A 25,789-nucleotide genomic window follows, 5' to 3' on the forward strand; every position below is an offset into this window, starting at 1 on the left:
TGAGAAATAAAATTAAGAAAAATTTGTAACAGTGGAGACATAAAATAAACCCGGTTGCCTGCTTTGACTTTACCACCCCCCCTTTCCTTTTTTTATTTTCTCTCTTCTTTTCCTTCCCCCCTCTTTTTTCTCCTCTCTCTGTCTCCCCTTCTCCAGAACCGTAAGTGGCATTAGGCAGTGAACAGACAATCCACAAGGCAGCTAGCTCTCTGAAGAACAGTTGGGACAGCTGCTAACATGAGACTGGACCAGCGATTCCAAAAAAGGAGTTGAAGACCTGACATCCTCTCCCACCGTTCTGACCACATGTTATACCAGTGTCAGTGAAAGAAAACTGCCACCAGGGACCAGATCCCATCACAGACCTGGCCCTTCTGACCCTGTTAAAACGCCAGCGCTGCTTTTGCAAAGGAAGTTGCACCATTCAGCTGAATAGAGTCTTTAACCTCTATCCCAGCCACCTCAACTCTTCTTTGGTTGCAGAGTTAATGTCCGAACACCCACAGTTCATCACCTCCTCTTTGCTTTCATCTGGGAAAATGCTCAGCTTTCCTTCAAGGACGGGATTGACCTCAGCGACAGGTGGGACACCCAATGTGAAGAATTCCTCAACCACGAGGCTTTGCCAGCAGAGGGCAGTGGAGAGGTTACAAGTAACAACATCCTGTCGCCACACACTTCCCCACCCCAACGCACAGAACTGCTGCCCACTGGGCAAGGCACCGCTGGAGTTTTCCCAGCTTCATCTTTGGAAACTTCCTACCCCGAGTCCCTCCACTCACTCATCCGACAGGCTTTCTCTCTCGCATGTCTCCCTGTCACCCAGGAGGAGGAGCAGCCATCTGACAGGAACACTTTGGGGCTGGATGGATGGATGGATGGATGGATGGCGGCCCCACGGGAGCACTGGCTAACCAGTGGTGGCACCTCACTGCTCCCCACCCGCCAAGGGAAGGGCAGAGGCAGAGAATGTGCACGGTGTCCTGCCTTCCCAGAGTTCATGGCGCTCTGGAGATTATCTCCCCAAATTCCCGAGTTCTGCCGACAAACATCTGAAACCCAGATTGCTGGACTGCCCTGCCCAAGGTCACAGAATTAGGCTCAAGGCTGAAACTGGAATCTGACATCTGTCCCAGACACCTACACGGAGTGTTGATTAGCAATTATAACAGGGATACGAATAATAATAATATTTACTGAATATTTACTATGTGCCATGCACTATTCCACCAACTTTATATGCATTGACGTCTTCAATCTATACCAAAACTTCATGCGACAGGAACGATCATAATTTCTATTTTGCAGAGGAAGAAATAGAAACTCAGAGTGATTAAGGAACAGCGAGTGAGTGGTGGAGCCAGAATTTGATTCCAGGAAACCTTCTTTCAGACCTAGAATTTATAAAACCGTTGACATTTTTGCTGCTCTGTAATAAAGTGAAATAAAGACAGTGCAGCTCATTTTTCTCAAAGCGAGATTTATTCCATTTAAACTGCTACCCTTTCATATATTCTGCACTTACCCTCTTTAGAATATATTTTCAAAAAGCTTTTGCTTTTATGAGAAAATAGTGAGAGTACATGGTGGTTGTTGGCGTTTTATGAATTTTATTTTTCTACTAAAAATATATTTTGGAAGTTGTTTATGGATATAAAATTGCAGAATCTGGAAAGCCCTACCTTGCAATTTCTGCGTCCTTGTAGGAATTCTGAAAGAACACTCAGCTGTCTTCGTCCTTTCTCTGGAGGGTCCTCCTGGAAGTGGGGGACCAGGGGACGAAGAAGCACTAAAAGATAATATGCACCTTGCATGTCAGGACTTGTTTGATGGCAAGTAAAGAACTTGAGTAAAAAAGGAGTGTATATTAGTTCATCTAGCTGAACCATTTGGGGATCTGTCATTCAAATTATGTCCTAAATCATACCTCTTGGTTTTGCCATCTACCATATATTGGCTTAATTCTGAGTTTCCCTGGGAGTAGTATGGCTGCTGACAGCTTCAGTCCTTCTCTATGTTCAAGTTCAAAGGGGAGAAGGTGTCTGTCCCCAGTCACTGCCACACTGGGTTGTGCTTCTACTGGTCTGCCTTACGCCATCCCCTGAAGGAGTCACTACAGCAGGGTGTAGATAAGCTACTCCTCCAGTTTTGTTTTGTTTTTTAAGTTTTTTTATTTTTCAATGACAGTTCACTTGCAATATTATTTTGTATTAGTTTCAGGTGTGCAGCACAGTGGTTAGACAACCAGAGACTTTACGAAGTGATCGCAATATCGTTGACCATATTCCCCATGCTGTCCTCCACATCCCCGCGACTGTTTTGTGACTACCGATCTATATACTTCTTCATCTCGTTACATTTTTCATCGCCTTCCAACCCCCCTTCCCATCTGGCAACCATCAGTCTGATCTCTGTGCCTATGTGTCTGTTTCCATCTTGTTTATCCGTTTATGTTACTCTTTATAAGTGAAATCGCATGGCATTTGTCTTTGTCTAGCTGAGTTATCTCCCCTAGCATCGCACCCTCGAGGTCATCCATGTTGTCGCAAAGGGTGAGATTTCCTTCTTTTTTATGGCCGCCCGTCAGGCAGTGTCGAGTCCTGTGGATACATGGCGCTCCTGAAGCTGGCCACGGAGCCAGCTCCGCTGGCAGCACCTCCTCGGGAGCAGCAGCAGGAGGATGGTTCTCAAAAGGGAAATCAGACACTGTTGCCAAAGAATGGATGCTCGGTGGTCACGCCAGCAAACGTTCATTATCCCCCTAATGGACGTCGCTGGGGCGGGTGCTCCTCACTCCGCTTCCGCACTGCATTTAACTCTCATAACAAGCCGACCAGGCGGACAATAATTCACCAGTGCAGAAGCCGAGGCTCAGGGAAACCAAGAAACACAAAAAAGCTCAAACCGCTAGCAACTGGAAGATGCAGGCTGCAAAGTCTATTTCACTCAGCTTCAAAGTCCAAGCTGTTCATTTTTTTTTCCATTTTAGTTTTTCTTTTTTAATCTTATCTTTCAATTACAGTGTGCATCCAATATTATTTTCTATTGGTTTCAGGTGTTTCCTTTTTATTTTGTAATTTGCATATCCTACCCATCCCTTTGCCATTAAAACTGAAAATAAAACGAGCCACTTCGTATACCTCGATTATGACTTGGGCTGAGAGCTCAACACCCAACCTCTGCAGGTACACTCCTACTGGGGGATCACACACCAGAGACCGCTGGCCCCTCCCCTCTCTCACTGCACCAGGAACAAGCATTCTCCAAACGTTTGTTCCTGTTCTCGCCACAGAAGAAAGGGCTGACATAAGACACTGATTGTGTCTCTTCTGGGTTGAGGAGAAAAGAGAATCTAGAGCAATTCTACAGGGGTGTTCATCAAATAAGAGAACAGCGTTTCTTCTAAATTTGAGTTAGAATTTATCCAAGTGTTAAGTACCTGACATGCACACCTCACAGAATAATAACACATCCTTTAGTCCGCAGAAAGAGAGTCGCCCACTTCAATGCCCAAGAAGTGCGTTGGAAGAGAAGAATCTCACCACTAATATTGCAGAACAGTTTCTCGATTCGCCCTACAGCAAGCGCAGCAATTACAATCACCCATAACAGGTCCGGGAAACTGCTCACTGAAACAGTAAATCTGTCTAATCAAAATGAAGTGTCAGCGTTGTAAACAGCCTTTGCTGCTTCGTGCAAAATCTACAACAAAACCATCATCTGCAGCTCCCGACACCACTAGGCATCTGCACTTGGGTCATAAATAAATTGCTTTAATAGAATACACAGCCATACGGAAGGGCTCTGAGATCATTCCTCTCCAGGTTGAATGGCCATTAAAGATAATTGTCATTATTGCACAAGGAGAATGTTCACATTTGAGGGGAAAAAATAGTCCAAAATAAAAACAATTACACATTTCTGAATTAACATAAATGCAGACTAGTCATGCTGAACTGAATCTCGGCTGTCACCTAAACGTCAGGCAGGACAGACAGCACAGGGCCTGACACAGACCAAGTTCCTTCTTGTGCCTCACTCAGCCGTCGGGCCACACACCACCTCCTCGTGGCTCCAGAGAGTGGACTGCTTCCCACCCTCCTCCTCCTCACACCTTCTCTCTAACCCCAGCGCCTCTAAGCCTAGATAGTGACTGTGCTCGCTGGACACCTTAGTTCTAGTCATCGCACATGTCATGTGGTTCACCTCTCCTTCCTCAAATGCCATCTCTCCGTGGTGTAAAGAAGGGAGTCCCAGCCCTGGCTGGTGTGGCTCAGTGGATTGAACACCAGCCTGTGAACTGAAGGGTCACTGGTCCAATTCCCAGTCAGGGCACATGCCTGGGTTGTGGGCCAGGTCCCCAGTACGGGGTGTGTGAGAGGCAACAAACACACATTGATGTTTCTCTCCTTCTCTTTCTCTCTCCCTTTCCCTCTCTAAAACTAAATAAATAAGATGTTTAAAAAAAAGAAGAAGGGACTCCCAGCTTGAGCCTAAACTATGCTCTCTACCAAGTTCAGGTACATGGGAGCACATCTGGGAAATTAATGAGGGACATGACCCAATGACAATAGAGGAAAGAAAGACTAAGCATTTCTGGGACAGAATAGCCAGCCAGCCACCCACAGCAGCCTCGCTCTGGTTTTTAAAAGTCTTGGCTCTTGCAAAGTCCTGAGCATGGGCAGGAGTAGCCATGCCTGCCAGGAGACAGCAGGTAAGGTGACAGGTCCCAGCAGCAGGGACAGGGTCTCTGGTGGGAGAGTGGTGTGGCTCTCAGGGGACTTTCAAGGTACCGCATGGCACTGCTAAGCAATGTGGCTGGAGCAGGGCAGCAGGGGCCGAATAGCAAGAACCAGGGGCAACTAACCAGAGCCTTTGGTCAGACACTGGTCCCCCCACCCACACACACACACACACACACACACACACTCAGTGTCCAAGGACTCTCCACAGTACCTGTGTAGGAAGGAGAAAGAGCAGGTCCAGGAAAGTGTTCTCTGGAACAGTAAATCTGTCCAATCAAAATTAAGTATTCAGAGTTGTAAACAGTCTTTATTGCTTCATACAAAATCTACAACATACCGTCACCTGCCTCTATTGGGTGCTGGCAGAACAGAGACGATATAAAACAAGGGAGTCAGATGACTCCTCAATGCCTTTCAGCCCCAGTGTGGAACAATCACATGACCCTAGCTACTGGGGGGAGGAACCATGCCCCTGCCCCCAGACTTCTGCCCTCAGTCCTCACCAAAGCGAGGGCGGACTCCAGGAGACAGGGACAAGGGACCCACTGCCGATTAGGATGCCCCTTCCTCCTCCGTCAAGGTTCCATGTGCTACTGCTGCTCAGTCTGTAACGGTGAGGAACTGTAGCCCACCCCCCATTCTTTTGACCTTGTTTCTGTAAGTGCTGACTCTGACTAATAAGTAGCTTGCAGATGAACAACATGTTTGTGTAAGAATACTAGGAACGAACTTCAAAAGGTACAGACTTGACCTTCAGGCATTCCAGCTCCGGAGATTTGCTGACCTTCGACCGTGAATCCAGGATGACTAAACCAGGATGACGCACACCAGAGCATCACTTGCCTTATGGGAATGGACTGTGCTCGTCCGCTCGTAGAGAGCTTGGCAACCGCCTCCTTCGGTCTCTTTGTTCTGCTTCCCCTCGCCCTCCTTATAAACACCTCTGCCTGCACTGCAGTGTTGAGATGGCCTGGAGACATGAGGCCCCACCTTCCAGGTGGCCGACATCTGAATAAACCCCTTCCCATCAGCCCCTCCCTCTCAAGTATTGGCTTTCGAAGCCGTGGGCACTCAGACCTGCACTTGGTTACAAACCTGCCTTCCTACTCAAGCTCCTTCTCTCTTATAAGGAGCCTCTCCCCCAGACTGGCCCCTCCTGCACCCCTCATCTCCTGCCCCTGCATCCCAGAGCGTAGGGTTCCAAGAAGAGGCTGCGACCTCCTTTTACGCCTCCCAATCTCACCCCAGCTGACATCACTGAACGGTAGACCCAGAAAACTTCTGATGTCCCTTTGTCCTGGTCCCCGCAAATCCCAAACTCAGGATTGTATCCTCTACATGACGAAGAGCATTCCAACATGTCCAATATGGACAGTTTGTGGAGGGATTTCAACTTTTCATGGGGTTATTCAAATGAAATGATTTTTGCAAATCCTTTCAATCATGGTTTGTCAAATAATTCCTGTCCTACTTCCTCCCGATGACCTCTTGGCACATGCCACAGCTTACCGGTCACTTGTGGTCATTAGGATTGCTCCTACCAAACATTCTGATATTTTAGCTGATGGAAAACTGTCCATCTCCCCTTCTTCAAGACAGTTAGAGCCACGGTCATGGGCTCTTGGAGTGAAGAATGAACATGGTTGGACTCTGCAGTCTCCTCCCCTCTCTGCTCCTCGGACCCCACGGGAGCCATGCGCAGGAATAAGTGAGGGCAGCGGCCGTGTCTATGAGGGGAGATGCCCTGGTTTCGTGGTCTCTTCATAGGCAGTGTGTATGATTTTTTCAGGGCACTCATCAACTGCATCTTGCCCCCCCAAGTCCCAAGGGCCCCCAGGAAAAAAGGGAATCCCTATCTCTCATTTGTTCCATTTGTAGTCACGTCTCTGGCCCTTTCTTTAGGTCCAGTGGTGCCTTGCTTGACCCAGTGGTCACCTGGGCAGTGCTATATAATCTTGCCCCTCCCCTCATCTCTGGGTGGTCCCTTCTGTGCCCTCAGAGGGTCATGAGGATCAGTGCAGCCCCATCCTGTTGTTCTGCAGCACCTCACACGCTGGCCTCTCCTTGCTCAGCTGGGGACAGCTGTTCCGACAAGCCTTCCTGCTCAGAAACCTCCAGACTAGCAGTAGCCAGGTCTCTGTTCTATACACGCAAGCAGGCGTGTGCCAGGCCCACCTACAATCCCCTTGCCCCGCTCTGTCCCACTCCAGTGTCAGCACAGAGTGAGCCCGCAGGTTCTGGAGGGGAGTGCAAACCCGTCAGGGAGAGGATACGGGCCGCAGGTCTCAGATGCCCCCAACCCCTTCGACTGAGTCCTTTGGAAGAGAGAACCTCCCAGGGCGAAGGGAGAGGGAAAGTTCTTACCTGGGCCCTGCTGACACCCTCCATCTCAAATCTTCCTGTGGACAGGGATGGGACAGGGGAGTATAGTGAGGAGGCAGGTTTCACCCCCTCTTAAGAAACAAACCCACAGGACCTCAATGGAGATGACTCTTCCAGATAGAGGCTACTTGGCTGTTCTTGTCTTCAGCTTTATGCCTTTGCCACAATCCCAGCACTAAAGGACAAAGTCGTTCACACTACCCTGTTACCAAGTTCAGTGGGTCGGTAAGAACTGAACTGTGTGAAACACTCTGGCATGGTGCCAGTTCTGTCTACATCATCAAGTGGTCACATGTCAACCCTCCACCAATGAGGGTCTTCCCCTCAGGGGTAAACTTCATTATACTCAGTTGGCATAGCTACAGTCAGACCTCCAACCATTTAGGGGAGGAGACTTGCCTGTCATTGTTTGTGAACCAATGTAACAATATTTTTATACAACCGTTTAACATCTAGGGACAGTAAAAATAATGCACACAGACATCAGCATGGCTGGCAATGCCATCCTTACTCTTACAACCTTATTTCACAGATTGGCAAATTGAAATGAATTCCCAAATTGCATGGAGCAGAGTCGACCACTGGAGACCTCCAGTAACTTAAAGCTCTTCCATAGCTCAGTGAAGAACAATTCTTTTTTTATTTGTTTCTAAATAAAAGTCCTAAACTACCTTCCCATTGGCATCTCTTGCTAATTTTACCCGACGGTTATTACTGGAAGTCATCCAAACGCAATCTAGAAGCCAAAGGAAATTGTGTGTTGATGGTAAGTCTGGGGCATCCCGGGCGTGAGTGTTACTGCCCATTTGTTCAGCTGCAGTTCTTCACACAGGGTACGGTGTTTTCCCCTGAAATGTTCTTTCCCTCTCAATACATCATCTTAGGGAATTAGATAGTCTGGCACAAACCTGACACGTAGGAAACCGTGTGAGTGCTTAAAATATTTCAGACACCAAATTGGGTACAAACACAAAACAGACTTAGTTTATCCAAAAATAAACACAGTCCACTTGGGGTAGCGAACACACAATACAATATACAGATGATGCATCATAGACCTATACACCCGAGACCTATATCATTTTATGAACCAAAGCCACCCCAATAAATTGAGTAAGAAGGAAAATAAATAAATAAAAATACGTGACTATAAAAGATCAGAACCTTTTGTTTGCCTACAGCAAACAATTTTCTTAGCTCTTCTGTCACGCTTGTAGCCCGTTGATAATCTGCAATTAGAACATGATTCACTGGCCCGTGACAGTAGCGTGAGAGCCCCTATTTGTGGCTCCCTCAGCGACCTCCTGAGGCGACGGAAAAAGGCAGCATCCCAATTAGAGTTTAAACCCACCCCCTCAGCGGATGCTTTTAGAAGCCTAGACTTTTCTTTCTTCAGACTGCGCACTAACGAAGGCACTGGTGGGTAGTAACATCCTGGGCCCGCGACACAGCGAGGGCGGCCTCAGACCCGGACGGTCCCCAAGCTGCTGCCCCAAAGTGGCCGACAAGCATCTCACAGACCTGTCCGTGTTGTTGCCGTTGTTCGCCCTCGGTCACCCCTGGCGAGCTGGGAGCCTAACACCGGATAATCTCAAAGCACGCTGAACCACAGCTGTGCGATAACCGTGCTGACTCTAGGGAGAGAAATGGGATACCAAGGCAAAGAAAGCTTGACTCCTAAATGTGAGCAGTTCAAAGCTGCCATGCAACAAAATTTGCAATGAAGTCTTTCCCTTGCTTTATAAACAGTGGCACCGAGTGAACCTGAACGTGAGGGTCAAGAACGTGAATACGCAGCAGCGAGGTCCATTGGGGCCCTAGAATGAAGGGCAGGGAAGCTGGGGGAGGATGGACTTCTTCCCCCTTTAATCACTAGGGCACCGTTGAAGGCGTGGGTGCCGTGACATGACATGATTAAGGGGGTGCTTTAGGAAGACCAGTCTGCCCCGCAGTAACAGGATGGACCACAGAGAGAGAGAAAAGAGAGTCAGGGAGACCGATTAAGAGGCAATTAGGCGAGTCCAGAGTTAAGACGGTGAGAGAACTGCGGACCAAGAGCAGCAACCCTGGGAATAAAAAATAATTGTAACCGTTGAAGACCCACAGGTCACTGAAGGAATACGGCTGGGGGGTTGAAAGTTGAGATCTCAAGCCAGGTCAGGGAGAAACAGGGAAGTCGGGAACAGAGGAGTCTGAGAAAATAAGAGAAAACCATTTTGACATGTTTAATGTGAGGTTACCATGAAATATCAAAGGGAAAGGTTTACTAGGCAGCTGTAAGTACCAGTCCAGGGCTCAGCAGAAAAGACAGGATGTTCCAGAACCAGATCTTTCCTGCCCTCCAAGTTCTGAGAGGACTTAGAAGCAGGTCATTAGTCACCAGACTCGGGGCTTGAAAGCAAAAGTTGTATCTTAATCATCTTTTTTTACTGCCAGAACTTGGCAAAGTTTCTGGCACATAAAAGCTGTTCAATAAATGTTTTTAAGCAGAACAGTCTGGAATAAATGTATTAAGAGGAAACAGTCGGAGACTGTGAAAATAATTTTTTTGTGCCAAGTTCATAGTTTTGGTTAATATATCCCTTTTTGCCTTCAGTGATGGGAAGGCCATTCGAAGCACATGAACAGACAGAGCGAGAGTCTGCCTCGGACACCCAGTGGGAGCCACAGGACCACAGGTGAGAGCTGGCGCAGAGAGGAGGGCGCCAGAGCTGCCCAGGTGCCCTGGGGGAGCAGCCGAGAGAGGAAGGGGCCAATGGGACCCTGCGACCCACACGGCTCAGGACCTGAGTCCCAGCGGAGCTGGTCAGGGAATCCCTACAGATGAATTAGAATAAACTCTGAATAGAAGGTTTACATATTGAATAAAACTCCAAATGTACCCAACATAGAAAAACATTGCTACTTAGAGAAAAAGCTAAGTTATTTACATCTCTGGGACAAATGGCTCTAATCTGTTAGCATTATTCATGGCTCTGAAATGGAATAAAGATTACCTCGTACCACAATACCACTGTTACTCAAGTGAGTAGAGATAGCGTTAAAATTAACAAGGAGTGTGAATTTTATGCCCCCAAAAGTCATCTCCATACTAAAATATTTAGAAACTAAGAGTTTGTGGCTTTTAACAGTACCAAGTCTATTATTTTTTCTACACATTTTTAATGTAATTGTGAATAATTTCAAAAGTATCATAAAATTCTTTTTAAGATGGCATCAAGGTGAAATGCAATATTTTAGTAAATTTAAATTGTATCTCTTTATTAAGCTATGTTTTTAATTGTATACTACTAATTATATCATAGTTTTAATTTATTAAAGTTTAGTGTAAATACTTAAATATAAATATTTATTGTATTTGTTTAAAAATCACTTGCTGTCTTCTTTAAAGGGTATGATTTTTCACTTACTCTATTCCTCTCTCCTTTCCTGGAGATCGATATGTAGCATTTTTGTTTGTACTTAATGTTTTCATGTAGGTGTACATTCAAAACCATCCTGTGTTGTGCTCTGTGGGGCTTCTGATGCTTAAATAAATAATATTATACTGTATGGTGCCAACCTGCCTTTTGTACCCAATATTGTGTTTTCAAAACTTATTCATTCATTTTTAATTTTCTACATAGTACTCCATTATTCAAATCACTGGAGTTTATTAGCCTGCTCCTTTGTTTAGGATTCAGTTTTTTTCTTCTAACTTCTCTTTCTATTGCAAACGATATTGCAATGAAGCACGTGACTTCTTGTGCACGTGTGAAAATTTCTCCAGGCTGACTCGTGGGACATGCGATCGTGCATGTTTTATAGAATATTAAAATTAGATGCTCTGCCTGAGATCCTAAAATGATAGATACCAGCTATGAAAGTGAGGTGCCAGAACAAGATGGAATACACCACGGCACTACCTAAAAAGTGGTTTCACTTCTCTTATACCCTCCATCCAAACTGAATATATATTTCAAAAGGTTGTTGGAGATGAAGGAGAAATGGGGATGAGAATTCCTGGGAAAGAACAAGAGTGGAACTTGAAGGGCTTCATTGGTGACTCCTGAGTTACACAGGGCAGACTAGACCAGGGCCAGCTCCTATCCAAATCACACAAATGGCTAAGAGGAGCTTGTCACTCATGGGCAAGCCAAAGGAAAAGAGGCTGCATTCGCCTGGCCTCCATCAGCCTATTCTAACCATGGCCCTAGCTGAACAGAGAGACTAAAGCAGGTACCTTGTTAAACCATGATTCCTTGAGAAGCTCAGGCAGCCACCTAGTGGTGGGTCAGTTATATAACATGTTTTCTAACCGGGAGGGGGCAGCAATTTGTTCACCGGAATCCAAACAGACTTTGCGTTTGCATTTGCTCAACTTGACCACGGTGCCATTGCCAGCACCACCACCTGAGGTTTACAGACACCTTCTCTATCAATATGGTCTCCCACAGAGCCTCACCACCCAATAAGGAATCACTTTATGGCAAAAGCGCTGTATTAGTAGGCTTACGGCTGCAGGATTTTTGGTTTTACAATGTACGCCTCACCCAGAAGCAACCAGTTTGATGGAATGCGGGAACAGCTTGTCCAAGGCTGGTCAAACTGCTAACTGGGGCTCAACACATGTGAAATAGGGGAGCTCACCCCAAGAGTGCAGCACTCGCGTTGGAATCAACCAATCACATAGTCTGGTTTCCAGTGGCACCAACAGCCGATATATTGTAGTCTCTGGTCACCAGAAAACCAGTTCACTCTCCAGGATCCAAGGAGTGAGATTAAAAGCAGCCCCTCTTATAATAGTGCCCAATAACCCACTTACGGAATTTGGCCCCAAATTTGGACTTCGAAGGACTAGAGATACTGACTCTCCTGGGAAAGGGGACGTCAGCAAGATCTCCACCTGATGGAAAGCTGCCCATGCCACGTGGTCAGTGGGCTCTGCAGTGGCCAGCAGGCCGAGGAGTGAGCTGGGTGCATGTGTGAGCTTGGTGGTGAATTGACACTGATGCTTAGGGGGAACTAAGGTTGCCCCCCCCACAATGGGCACAGGTCCAGGTATGTCCAAAACCTGGAGACTCATGGTGTCTCATCGTCCTACCACACCCGGTATTAACTGTCAATGATAAAGTACAGCAGGTACATCTCAATATGGGTTCCCCAGCTAGTCACACAGGGATCAGCGTGCAAGCAGCTCACGTGGGAGTAAGTCCGGGACACATCAGGAAGGAAGTGAGAAGCCAGACAGGAAGGGGAAAGCCAGTGTTCTCAACCACTTAGCCACGTGGGCAACTGGAGTGAAGTCCTGCCAGGCCACCCAGAGTCAGTGCAGAACACACTAAGCCAAACTGTGAGGACCTGCGGGCTTATCCATCACCTCCAGGGCCATCCATGGTTCAGAGCTGCTTCACGCGGCTCCATTTTCTGACACGTCACCTTTGCTCACGGTGAGTGTGGTCCTTCAGTCACAGACTTTGCAGGTGTTCCCAGACAGCAGCCTTCCATCTGCAGAGGTGAATGGCTTAAGGGTGCACTAGCAGGACACAAAGCCATGCGGTAGAAACCACAGCCCAGGGAGGGCAGAGCAGCACAACTGTTGGGGCCACAACACCGGGCCAGCAACCCAACCAGCGTCATTGCCGACCAAGCAGGGGGGAATCTGGAGTACGTGGTAGTGAAAGGAGACTGAGGCTGTGAAGTACAACATCAAGACCAACTACGGTGGCGGGACGAGCGGGCGCAAAACATTGAACTTTTGCCTCATATATTCTAAGACATCACAACTGTCTACCACTCTGAAGACGACGTGCTCCTCTCTTCTCTTAGAAGAAATCAGCGCACCGTGCTCTCCCTCGCCTGCCTTCTGGACTGGTGGCCTCATGCAGCGGCTGACCAGAACCTGTCCTGTGTGTGCCTGCACTGCCCCTTTGTCACTGTCCCGTGCCCTAGACCATTAGCCACACACGTGTGGTTTCTGGCTTCTCCCACCACTTCTAGATTCACACGAGGCACCCCAGTGAGGAGCACGGACCTGGCATCCCAAACCCCTGCTAACGGGCCAGAGGACTCCACCTCTACTGTTGGCTATAGAGTTAGCCAGTAGTCCTGTCTTCATCCTAATCAGTTCAAGGACTTCGGGGAGTTTGACTCCTGTAACTCCCTACCCAGCACCTTACATGTGGTTGTTGTCAGGCTTTCCTTCTGCTCCTCCTCCTCCTCCCCAGTGCCTTCCCCCTCCTCCTTCCCCTCTTCCTTTTCTTATCCTCCTCTCCCTCTCCCGCCTCCTCCTCCCAGATTCAGTCATCTTAATCATTACTTCACATAGTCAGTGCTTATGTGTATCCATCAATATTGTGCCTCACTGGTGCCCCATTGCTCAGGTGTCCCTTTCCCTTTATTGGGAATCTATTTTCTTTTCCGCCACATTCTGTGCTTTGTTGGTTATTCTTCAGTGGTTCTACCCGACTCTTTGAGCGATGGCCTCTGAGAGGTCAACTCTTCCAGTGTCTGTCAGATGTCACTGTCGCATGCTCACTCTCCAGTGACAGTTCAGTGGCACGGAGCAGTGGAGGGTGCTCGCTGTCCCAGCTTGCTTGAACGGGGCCATTTCCCAGGACAGGGGGTTTGCTGCTAACACCAGGGCAGTGCTGGACAACCTGGGGTGTTGGTCGCTCTGACTCTGCACTCCCTTGGCAGTTCGTCTGTTCTCCCTTGGCAGTGTTGGAAAGAATATTCTGTTGTCCACTGATGTCTGTCAGTACTCCTGAGAAAACGTCTGTGTGATACATTTGTTTCTTTGAGGACGGGAGCCCTGCTCTCTGGCTGCTTCTGTGATCTTCTCTTTACGCTGACAGCCTATCACGGCACTGCCACATAACTTTTTTTTCCTGATTCGTCCTGTTCAGGATCAGTTACACTTATTAAATATGGATGTTTACATCTTTTGTTAGCTCAAAAAACTGTTCAGCCACAATCTCTTCCAATACTTCCTCTTCCTCTTTCTATTTGTTCTTTTCTTCCAGAAATCAGGTTAGATATATTCTGTATCTTCTCATTATACACGCGTGTATTCTGTACTTTCGTACTACATACAATGTGCTCCTTAACCTCTCTTTCACGTATTTCCGTCTCTGTGTTTCTGGGTACAGCATTCCGCACAATTTCTTCAGCTCTGCCTTCCAGGCGAGTGGCTATCATTTCAGCAGCGTCTAACCCGATGTTTAACCTCTTCCTTGAGTTTACCTTCATTGCCTAAACTTTCATTTCTAGAATCTCTATTCGGTTCTTTTTCAAACATTTTTACTATTTGGTCTGTGTAATGCTGCTCACCTGCATAGACTTTCCCTTGTATCTCTTTACTCCTTATAAACATTCACTTTTGTATTCTCATTCAGATGGTCGCACCGAGTTCAGGGACTCTGCCTTCCCTGTGTACCGTGTTTGCTCTCCCTCTCACTCTCCGTCGCATCATATGATTCCGACCGTGAGCTAGAGAGATGTGACTTTTCTACGAGAAACCTGTGGGTCTGGTTCTGGGAGTGTAATTTTCAAAGTAGTTTTCTATTTGCTGCTACCAGGTGCCGCAGGGAGACCAATACACAGTGATTGACTTTAATTATTTTTCAGTTTAGGGATTTGGAGAACACGATAGTTGGTGAGATACAGGCCAGAGTTATAAGCTGTTCCAAAAAGAATTTTCTTTTTTTAATCCAGAGTTCAGGCCAAGAGCGATAACTTCCCCTCCCCACCAGGGTGCACTCTTTTCTAGGTGCCATTTGCCTGAAGCGGGCAGCTCTCTGGGGGCTTTTAGTTCACGCACGGGTCTCCTTCACTCCACCCCACTCCCCTCGGGCTTCCGTCACCAAGACAGAAACCCTCGCCTCAACCCATCCCCGTAACAGGGACGGACGCATCAGTGTTCCTAGTACTCTGATTTCAGTTCTTCATTTCTGACGCGCGATAGTTCTTTCTCACAACCAGAACGATGTATCCAAAATTACGTTGTCTAGTATTGGGGTGTATTTGGGGGGTGGGGCGGGGCGGGGGTTGGACATTGCCTGGGTGCACCTCCTGCCAAACCACAGTTCCCGGCTGCACCGGGCACCCCTTGGGCTCCGCTCAGGACCGCCTGCACCCGCCTCCTCTGGGCTCCGCAGCGCCCGTCAGTGCTGCCTGGGTCCTGACCAGCTCCCTCGGCACGACTGGCAGGTTTCCGAAATCCCTCCCGTGTTCGCCTGAACAAGGCAAACAGACTGGGCGATCGCGCCGCACCAATGACAATGGCCAATTAGTAACAGCCTCTAGGGTCTGTCGCATATTTCCACGTTCTTCCCGCAGGCACATCGTATTCCGTGCCCAGGACAACACCGGCTGCCACCGTGGGGCTCTTGCCTGCCCCCCCGCCCCAGCTCAGCTCAGAGCTCCGGACACCAGCGCTGATTTGGGGACCCTGCCGTGCGCCTCGAACGCCGCCCCACTTTCCTGTTGGGACGCCAGGCTTTTTCCCTCTGTTTCCAGTTTCAGTCTGCACCCCAGCTTCTAACCTGGCTTTCTTCTCAGTAATTATACTACCCGCCTTCTGCCCACAGGGGTCTGGCAAGAAAGATATTTCCAGCCTTTAAAGAAAACTGGACCAAAGCCAGAGCCATTTGCAGTGGTTGCAGAATCCGTGGGATTTTTTTTTTTAATTATTCTTGACTAAAACAAATTTAGATCTCTGAACCAGAACCCCTAGGACAACATCAGGTAATTTGGGGGAAAAAAAATTGCTCACTCTTACGGTCTGTCCCGCTGTCGGCATACAGTAGGTACAGTGACCAGAAACTCGCGCCGTGGACGCCCCCACCCACCCCTGCGCACCTGCACGCGCGGTGCTGGAGGACCATTGTCTGACCGGGCTCGGGACCTCCACGCCCCCTCCGCCCCGCGCATCACCTTTCCCTCGCTTGTACTGGGAGAGCCCAGTTCCCAACACGGCAGCACGTGGAGGCTGTGGCCGCAGCGTGTTTTACCCTGGACTGCGGACGTCTTCGGAAACGCTCCACCGACCAAAGGAGAGGGCGAGCTCCTCGGAGCCGGGCGTGCACCGGGCGCGGTCTCGCATGTCCACACAGGTGTCTTCATGCAGGAGAGTTCAGCACTGTTTCTTCCTCTGAATTAAGTAGGAGTTGGAAGAACAGAAGATCCCGGGCAATTCCTACCAAAATCTGCAACAGGTTCTGGGGATTCCGAATACGGACAGCACTCCAGGTCTGGATCAGAGAGGAGGAGCCCTTTTCACTCAGAAAGATACTGGGGAGACACTGCGTGGACCCAGAGTTTTGACGAAACCAAGTCACGACAAATGCTGCCAATGCTGGAGATACGACGACAGAAAAACAAGCAAATACACAAAACATATAAACTAACAAAATATTTTATTCCAAGGGAAAGAAAATACTACTCTGAAAAGGCAGAGGGAGAATGCACATTGAAAATTATTTTCCATGGGAAAAAAATATACTTCATTGTCATAAATACATAGCATACAACTTACCATTTTAATCATTTTAAGTGTACAGCTCAGTGGCGTTAAGTACATTTGCCTTGTTATACAGCACAGTGTGTATTTTAAATTCCTTTATGGTATCTCCCCATCAAATACAGAGAGCGAGCTTCGGAAGGGGAAAAAAATGAAGTGCATGGAGCCGATAGAAGAACGGATTGAAATAACAGCCGATATAAAAGGGAGGTGCCTGAACACTAAAATGTAAGTTTTAATGAAATGGGACTTAAATTCATGTTGAAGGCCATGAAAAGCAAAACTGACAAAGAAGAAAATCTATTTGGCCGCACGCAGAACAAACTCGAGGAAGTCTCCCAGAGCACAAAAGAAAGATGTAGGAAATACCAGTAATGGGAGAGGTGATGCAGAAATGAAAAAAGTTGACTCGTCTAAATCAAGGCAGCCTGAGCCTCCCGTCATAGCGATTGGTTCAGAACAGGCACGTGACTTACGATTATCCAATCAGAATGAAACACAGGCCTTTTATTCAATGAATGAGAATAGATGTCCTCTCCCCCACTAGAGGTGGACAAGGAAGCCTACGGCCCTGGGCACTGCAGGCAACCGCGTCACTTACCTGTGAGAAGGGATGCTGAGCTCACAGAGGACCAGGGAAGAGCAGAGCCGAGAGAATTAAAGAACAACCTGCTAACATGGATCTGGGATAAATGTTGCTTGTATACTTTTCTGTCTCTGCATTGTTCAGTTTTTGATCTAACAAACACTGCCTTGTTACACAAGCACAGTATGTGCTTTAAATTCCTTTACAGTATCTCCCCATCAAATACAGAGAGCGAGTTTCAGAAGGGAAAAAAAGTTTGTTTTAAAAGTTTGAGATATGAGTTTTCTTCCTTTCCATTTTTAAATATTTTAATGAATACTGTTAGTACAATCCCTCAAGTCATAAAATTTCCTGAAGTCAGAATGCCCAATCCAAAAATTAAAAAAAAAAAACTAACTATTTCTAAGAAATTAATTGAAAAAGATCTACACTTAGGTCTAACCTAGTGAAAGTTTTAAATGTCAATGGAAAAGAAAAAATACCAGACGCTTTGAGACAAAAAGATACAATTAAATATTAAACTGACCTTAGATTTTCCGGGAAATACTCAATACTGTTGCACAGTGGAACAACGTTTGTAGAATCTTGAGGGAATTTTTGTTTTGATCCTCAAGAGTTCAAAAGACAGAAAAACCTCATTCTGATGTAAAATACGAATAAGAAAAAAACAGAAAGACCTCCCTAGCTATGCAAAAAAAAAAAATTGCTCAAAAGCACAGTATAATAAGGTAGCAAGGAAGGAATCAAAATTAAAAATGCAAGAAAGGAAAAGCTATAACCACTAGACTGGCGGTGAGCACAAAAACTGATTAGCTGTTCTTAAAATGCTTGAAACATTCAGTTCAAAGTCCAAACTACCAGGAAGTCTTAAAAGAGAAATTCCATGGTTAAAACAATCATTGCTATTGAAGAACAACATGGCCCTTTATAAAAACCTGGAGAGCAGCCAGCCTTGGAAGTGGAGAGTGCGAAAAGGTAGGGATGTCACAGTACAGGCAGATTGCATTCCTCCTCCGACATCGGAAGGGGTCAACAGCTATCAGTCCGACCCTAACTGCCACAAAGAGAGAAATGGAAATCAATTAGATCAATCCCTTCTCCAAATATGGCAAATACTTAATTTTGAAAGCACAACAGAAGACAAAAGAAATAATTAGTACCTGTAGTTCAACACACTAGAAAGCACAAGGAGACAAAAATAGGAAAAATGAGCACCAAGAAAACCCAAATATAGGTGGATGTCCAAACAGGTAGAAATGATCACCTGTTTCATGAAAAGGAGTTTTTTCTCAACTTAGACTATTTTAAAACACAAGTCTATATTAATAAAAGTTATAGTGGAATAAAAACAACAAAGAAAGATTTAAAATATGAGAAACAGCAATGATCTTGATATTGAATTGGACTTTTTCCCATTGCCTCAGAATTTGTTTAGATCCCTAAAGCTGAGAGTGTTAGAAGCTCTGTTCAGCCAGATTCTAAACAGATTGTAACCAGAGCACGGAAGAGTTCACATATGGCCTCCGAGGCTTACAAGAGACCATCACCACCAAGCCCAACCTGTTTACCAACCCTCCTAAAAAAGAAACAATTCAAAGAAAGCAGTTGGGGGAGATTTCAGAGCAACCCTCATTGGGAAAATGTGCTGAGGCTCCTCTCTCCCTCGTGCTGGAGGGGAGAGAGCACCATCCCCCAGTTTCACAGAGACAATTTAGAGAGATTGGGTGCCTTTAAGAAGGGGAGACCTGCATCTCAGCCTCCTGTTGGATACTTAACATCCTGAACTGCAGGAACTGGCCAACACATCCTGATGTTACCATCATGCAGGGAAGCACCAGCAGTAAGAAAGTTCTCTGAAGTTTGATGTGTGTCCCTGGGAGTTTTAGGGGCTTGTATAAACAAGGGACATGTGTCTGGTGCTCCTCTGGGGAATGCTGGGTGCTAGAGCCTGGCCAGAGTAGCCAGGAATGGAAAAAAAGAAGAGAGGCAACAGTGTGGTGAGACAAGGATGGAAGTGTTTCCTATGGGCCAAGAGGCACAAGGAATGTAGGTAGGCTTGAGTATTCTTGAAGATGCCCCTCCAAAGAGGATGGCTTGCTAGGGTGAGAAACCCCCACCCCCGGCAGAGAAGAGCAAACTGCTAGGGTAAGATTTATAGGCAGAAGTCACAAGATGATAGTAGGATTGAGCAGTGGGTCTGTGATGGCTATTTCTATATGTCAACTTGAGTACTTAGGCCACAGTACCCAGATGTTTGGTCAAACACTATTCTAGATGTTTCTGCAAAAATACTTTTAGATGAGATGGACATTTAAATCAGTAGACTTTGAGTAAGGCAGATTGTCCTCCGTAATATAGGTGGGCCTTGTTCAAACAGGTGATGGCCTTGTGAGAAAAGATTGACCCCCCTAAGGAAGCAGGACTCTGTCAGCAGACTGCCTGGGCACTCACACTGCCACATCAGCGATTCCCAGATCCCGGCCTGCTGGTCTACCCTACAGACTTTGGAGTTGCCAGCCTCCACTATCATGTGAGTCAATTCTTTAAAATCAATTCCTCTCACATATGTGCTCGCTCTCTCTCTCTCTGTACACACATCACACACACACACCCTATTGGTTCTGTTTAATCCGGAGAGCCTTGACCAGTACAGTGCCCTACCACACAGGAAGTGTCTAAGCCAAGATGGCAGTTAGCCAAGAGATTACTACAACACAAGGTCAGTTATAACTGAAAACAAAACATTTTTAAGATTTTGCATTTTTCTCTTATCGCTTCCCCTATATACACACCTCCCCCAACACACCTCCCCCTGTCCCTAGAAGAGCCACAGAAGGAAGGGAGACAAGGGAGAATTAGTAGGAGAAGAAAACAGACCTTGTCTGTCCCTTAGTGCCCTGCAGTTAGGGTAGTGGGGGGCGGGGGAAGATGGAACTGCAAATGGAGGAGAGATTCGAGTTTTACCTTCGAGTGGGATGGGCACTTCGGCCCAAGACATCATCGTGGATTAGGAAAGAGAAATATGCAGGGCACCCTTGAGGGTGGAAAACAGAGAAATAAAGCCCTTCTTAACCGTATCCTGACCATTTCACAGATGTCAATAAGCCAGTTGCTGCCGTATCAGAAAAATACCAAAAGGTAAGAGAAGGAAAGAGGAAGAAACAAGGAAGAATGGGAGAGAGGGAAAAGAATAAAAGATACAGGTGTCAGGTGAAGCAACGTAATTACCAAACCAGAAAGACTTCAAGGCAAAAAGTCATTAAACTGGACACGGATCATTTTACATTAATTAAAGCGTAACTCACAATAACATCCTATCAGACATGAACCTAATAAGTTAAATAGTGGAGTATCATAGGTATGAGGGAAAAAAATAGAGGTAAAAAATGTAATCTTCCAAAATTGATTCTAAAAATATTAGCCTAAAGAGGTCAATAACCACAGAAGAAATTAAAAGTTATCAAATAATCATTTTCCAAAACTGATCTAAATTAAAGTATTTTATAGCCACATAGCCAAATACTTGAAAGGAACACATAATTCCCCAGGCTACATAATTTCTTTTCAGGGCACAGCAACAGATTATAAGTGACCCAATTCATTTTGTGAATCTAGCATAACCAACTCTGACTCCAAAACCTGACAAATAAGTTTCAAACAAGAATCTGTATACCAGTTTCATTTTAGTATGCTAATTCTAAATGAAATATTAGCAAACTCAATTTAGTTTAACTTTAAAAGAATAATTCACTATAATCAAATAAAATAAAATGTATCCCCAAAATACAAAAATGATTCCATATTCAGAAATAAAAAATATCAAACCAATAAAACATTAAGGAATAAGCCATAAAGTTATGATGATATATGCAGAATAGTCATTTAAAAAATTCCAAGCTCACCCCTAATAATTTATCTAAGCCTATTGCTAATATACTTAACAATGAAATATTAGAAATGTCACCATTAAAATAAGAAGCAAAGTAAACGCTACCCTATATCATCACCATTATTTAACATTCTGAAAGCTTTAACCAGTATGAGACACTGAATAGCAGCCATGAATCTTAGAAAAGAAGAATCTCTCTTTCATATTACCAACCAGAATGGTACTACACCTAAAAATTCACAGGGAATCCATTGAAAGTTATTAAAACATAAAACATGTGAAAATCTATTGGAACCTAAACATGTAAAAAACTATTATCTTCACTTATGGCAGTAATAACCAGTTAGAAAATATAACCAAAGAAAATTTCATTTTGCATCACAGAAACAGAAGCAAAAAAAAAAAAATGTAATACCTAGGAATAAACTTTTAAAAGGTAGCCCTTACAGGAAAAAGAACTAAACTTTACTAAGAATTTGGTTTATGAAATGTACCTTGACAATAAATAAAGAAAACACCCCTTGGTATATTAGTAAACCAAACGCATGATCACTCACTAAAGAGAACAGGCCAAGTCCTGAAAACATTTTTTTAGAAAATAAACTTCATTAGTAATCAAAGAAATGCAAATTAAAGTAAAAATGGCAGCATTTTTTACCCAGAAAATTAAAGTAGGGTTTTGGGTTGTCTCATTAATTCTGTTTTTAACGGTTCTACTCAATTCTAGCAAGACAGAGATAAAATTGCTACTTTGTTAGGCGCTTCCACGCACTGCTGGTCCAACATAATTGGAACAGTGATTCTGAAAAACAATTTGGACATATGTATCATTTGTTTTAGTTATGATACACATTTGCCCCTAATAACTCTCCATCTTGAAATCCTTAGGAAATTTTTGGATATATCAAAAAAGATTTTGTTCCGAGATGTTCATAGCAACTTTATAGTGAATAAGATGAAAGAGAGAATATCTTAAATTCACAACATTAGAAAAATGATTAAGCACATTTTATTTTATACAAAATTTATAATGGCTGTATAACATTTTGGTGTATATATATATATATTTATTATTAAAAATAATACAAAGAGTTTTTCATTCCATCGAGAACTACTTATTACATATTGTTAAATAAAAAACAAGATATAAAATCATATCCATAATGTAAACTCAACATGTTTTAAAAAATGAAAATACAAGGATCAAAGACAAATATGTCCAAATGGGAAAAATAATTCTCCCTTGGTGCTGAAATTAAAAACACATAGTATTACTTAAAAAGAAAAATACATAATGAGCATTCATAACTGGGGGATGGCTGACAGGTGGGCTTCCGAGTTCCCGTGACCCCTCTAAAATTGCACATAAGTTTTGGTGAGGCTGGGCTTGCCTGGAGAGAGAATGAGAGTTTTCAAAGGGTTTCATCATTCCAGGATGACTAACACCCACTGACTCTAACTTCCAGAGGATGGTTTCAAAGAGTCATGATTACCTATCGCTCATGGTCCACATTTGCCCCGCACGTTTATGGTAAAAAGTATATGATATTTTGAATATCATTATTTAGGAAACTAAACCAAAAAACGTTTTAATACTCAAAGAGAAAAACTCTTAAGATATTCCTGAATATCTCTCTCACTTAAATTGTAACTCCTATGAAAACTGTTATTCCATAAAAATGGATTGAGCACCTGTGTGAGCAAAGTACCACGAAGCATGAAAAGCTTTTTCAAATAAGAACTCCAGGTTCAAGGTCCAGTGAAGTCAAAAGGAGTTACTACATCTTCACATGATGATTCCTTTATTTATGTATGTGTATGTGGGTGTGGACATGCAAGCTTTGGGGCATTTATTTCCATTCTTGCCTCACCTTGTTAAAAAAAAAAAAAAAACATTTAAGGAAGCTTGCTGAAATAAATACCACACCAGAAAGTACAATTTAAAATAAGTAGGTGAGTCAAGTGGGACAAGGCCTGAGATGGAGTCGAAAACATAAGACACAGCCAAGAGTAAGGTCAGCACTCCCCGTTCATGCCAAAGTTTTAAGTTTCCTTGTAGCCTAAATAAAGAGGTAACCATGATCTGTTACATGATTCTCGGCACTCAGAGATAAAAAGAAACCAGTTACCCAGGAGAAGCCCAACTATTGCTAGTTCTACCACCAAAGGGAAAGTTCTCCCACGGGTCCTCCTAAAGAGGTCACCGTGTAATATAATGAACAGCACCGTCACAGGATGAAATAAGGAGCAGCACCCTGATGCAAAGCGTGTGCGTCATATGTGGCATTGTTGGAGAAGCCTTCAGTGGCCGCCTGGTGAAAGTCTCAACTCCCCACCCTCATCCTAGCTTTTATCATTCCCACAGCACTGATCATCAATTCACATTTTACCTTTTGCTAAATGTCTTACCCCCAATGACTTAAATATAAAGTTCAGTGAAGACAGAGATTTTCTCTTTCATTCATCCGCATTCCCAGAATTTCAAAGAATATCTGGCATGTAGAAATGGCCCAATGTATATTTATTGAATGAATGAATTCGTTAATTATCATCATAGAGTCAATAACCATTGCTATCATTATTATCAACATGTTATTAGCAGAATTCACAGAACTCTTTTGTCTAAGATTCTTCAAAGTAACCAGAGGAGAAAATTAAAACAATTGACTAAAGGCAATTCTATGAAAGTCAAAACAATGTGGTAGAAGGATGTAGCTTTCAGGAGAACTCAAGATATGAATTTCATGACGTCCAAAGAAATCAACAACCTGCTTATTTTGGGATAATACTTATAAATATAGATGTCATCATTATAATGAAGCTACAAGTTGGGATTACATCCCCTGATAGCAGTTCAAGAACAAGTATCCCGCCCTGGCTGGCGTAGCTCAGTGGATTGAGTGAGGGCTGCAAACCAAAGTGTCGCAGGTTCGATTCCCAATCAGGGCACATGCCTGGGTTGCAGGCCACGGCCCCCAGCAACCACACATTGATGTTTCTCTCTCTCTCCCTTTCTCCCTCCCTTCCCTCTCTAAAAATAAATAAATAAAACCTTAAAAAAAAAAAGAACAAGTATCCCATGTTCTGTGAAGTGCACGGCTGTAGGGCTTGCTTCAGCTCACCTGGGTTACAAATTAGCCCAAGTTGTCTTAAAAAATGGCATGTGCCTGAAAATAAGTTGATACCTGCAGAGACAGGCCAAGGGACAACCTCCAGCAGGAGCCAAGATTCTTCTCAGAAAAAGATCAGGTGTTCATGTTAACATAAAGACAATTTGATGATGATGGCCCAAAATGTTTATGCTATAGCTTAATGGTCAATAAGACTTTAGCCTAGAGCCCTGACTGGTGTGGCTCAGTGGATTGAGTAACATCCTGCAAATCAGAGGGTCACTGGTTCGATTCCCAGTCAGGGCACGTGCCTGGGTTGTGGGCCAGGTCCCCCGTTAGGGGCACATAAGAGGCAACCACACAATGATGTTTCTCTCCCTCTCTTCCCCTCTCTCTATAAATAAGTAAGATTTTAGCCTAGAAAAAATATAAAGCAGGACACCCAAACATTCTTGTAAAGGATACATCTTAGTAAGACTCCCATAAAGTAATATAACCTTTTAGTGCATTGTAATTGTAAAATATATTCTTGAATAAGCATATAAGTTTATTTGCTAGATAGGGAGGTTTTCCATAAGGGACTTAAATATCAAGAGACATTTATAAATATGAGAACTTTAGTTTGATAACAATTGTTCGGTAGCTGTGCTTTCTGAAACTATTATATACCAGAATCAGTTTTCAGGTTTGTCCTGGTTCTGGACAATAGGACCATATATTTGGCATCTAGAAGAATATCTTTTTCCTTGTTTGGGGGATGAGGGAGGGGATATCATTCATCTAGGCGATCTGGAGTGGGATCATTTTTTAAGGGAGAAAAAAGCACCACAAAACCCCCCTGTTTTATCCCCACTGAATACTGTTATCTGTTTCATAAAAGCCATGCCCATCTATGGGACTCCCACACTGGCAACGACTGGTGATGCAGACTGGGAAGTGATACGTGCCTGCGATGGATGCTGTCATGAGCAAACAGGTCCCCCTGCAGGACTGGAGGACTTATGCCTCCAACTGCTGGGACTGCTGCCCACCTGCTGTCTCACCGCCTCTCCTGAAGCAATTCATGCCTGGCCCAAATGCACAGCGACCTCCACACACCCTTGGAGTGCTCTCCAGGGCTGTCCATCTCTGCACATCCAAATCCAGCTGCCATCAGGGACCTGCTCTCGTACCATTTTCTTCCAGAGGCCTTTCCAGGTTCCCCAGCAAATGTTCTTTCCTTCTCTGAATGGTCTCCTCCCTTCCTGTAGCACCACCAGGTGAGATAGAGGACATCCAGTGAAATCTGAATTTCCGATCCACAAGAAATAATTTTCAGTATAGGCATGCCCCAAATATTGTGTGGGATGCGCATGTACTAAACAGCTATTCATTGTTAGTCTGAAGTTCGAACTTCACTGGGCATCATGTATTTTCATTTGATAGATCTGGCAACCATATTCCCAGACAGTTCGAATCCAATCACCTCTCTGCACAAAGGGATAAAGGCTCAGCTCCTCACCTCAACTTGGGGCAACTCCGAAGGGTCGTCCTAGTTTCAGAGCTTCATTTTCTCTTATCAAATCAAATCACTAT

This window comes from Phyllostomus hastatus, unplaced genomic scaffold, assembly GCF_019186645.2.
Source record: "Phyllostomus hastatus isolate PE091 unplaced genomic scaffold, TTU_PhHast_1.1 phas_scaffold_114, whole genome shotgun sequence".
Lineage (NCBI taxonomy): Eukaryota > Metazoa > Chordata > Mammalia > Chiroptera > Phyllostomidae > Phyllostomus > Phyllostomus hastatus.